Here is a 1,183-nt window from a genome sequence, read left to right on the forward strand (position 1 = left end):
GTGTGGGGATTGTGTTTCTGTGTGTGGGGATTGTGTTTCAGTGTGTGGGGATGGGTTTCAGTGTGTGGAAGGTGTTTCAGTGTGTGGGGAAGGTTTTCAGTGTGTGGGGAATGTGTTTCAGTGTGTGCGGAAGGGGTGTCAGTGTGTGGGGAATGCGTTTCAGTGTTTGGGGAAGGTGTTTCAGTGTGTGGGGAAGGTGTTTCAGTGTGTGGGGAAGGGGTTTCAGTGTGTGGGGAAGGTGTTTCAGTGTGTGGGGAAGGTGTTTCAGTGTGTGGGGAAGGGTTTCAATGTGTGGGGAAGGGGTTGTAGTGTGTGGGGAAGGTGTTTCAGCGCGTGGGGAAGGGTTTCAGTGTGTGGGGAAGTGTTTCAGTGTGTGGGGAAGGGTTTCAGTGTGTGGGGAAGTGTTTCAGTGTGTGCAGAAGGGGTTTCAGTGTCTGGGAAAGGGGTTACAGTGTGCGGGGAAGGTGTTTCAGTGTGTGGGGAAGGGGATTCAGTGTGTGGGGAAATGTTTCAGTGTGCGGGGAAGGGTTTCAATGTGTGGGGAAGGGGTTTCAGTGTGTGGGGAAGGTGTTTCAGTGTTGGGGAAAGGTATTTCAGTGATTGAGGAAGGGATTTCAGTGTATGGGAAGGTCTTTCAGTGTGTGGGGAAGGGTTTCAGTGTGTGGGGAAGGGGTTTCAGTGTGTGGGGAAGGGTTTACGTGTGTGGGGATGTGTTTCAGTGTGTGGGGAAGTGTTTCAGTGAGTGGGGAAGGGGTTTCAGTGTATGGGGAAGGGTTTAACTGTGTGGGGATGTGTTTCAGTGTGTGGGGAAGGGTTTCAGTGTGTGGGGAATGGTTTCAGTGTGTGGGCAAGGTGTTTCAGTGTGTGGGTATGGGTTTCAGTGTGTGGGGAAGGTGTTTCAGTTTGTGGGTATGGGTTTCAGTGTGTGGGGAATGGTTTCAGTGTGTGGGGAAGGGTTTCAGTGTGTGGGGAAGGGGTTTCAGTGTGTAGGGAATGGGTTTCAGTGTGTTGCGAAGGTGTCTCAGTGTGTGTGGGGATGGGTTTCAGTGTGTGGGGAAGGTGTTTCAGTGTGTGAGGAAGGGGTTTCAATGTATGGGGAAGGGGTTACAGTGTGCGGGGAAGGGGGTTCAGTGTATGGGGAATGGGTTTCAGTGTGCGGGGAAGGGGTTTCATTGTGTGGGGA

The sequence above is a fragment of the Heterodontus francisci genome, chromosome 25, assembly GCF_036365525.1.
Source record: "Heterodontus francisci isolate sHetFra1 chromosome 25, sHetFra1.hap1, whole genome shotgun sequence".
NCBI lineage: Eukaryota > Metazoa > Chordata > Chondrichthyes > Heterodontiformes > Heterodontidae > Heterodontus > Heterodontus francisci.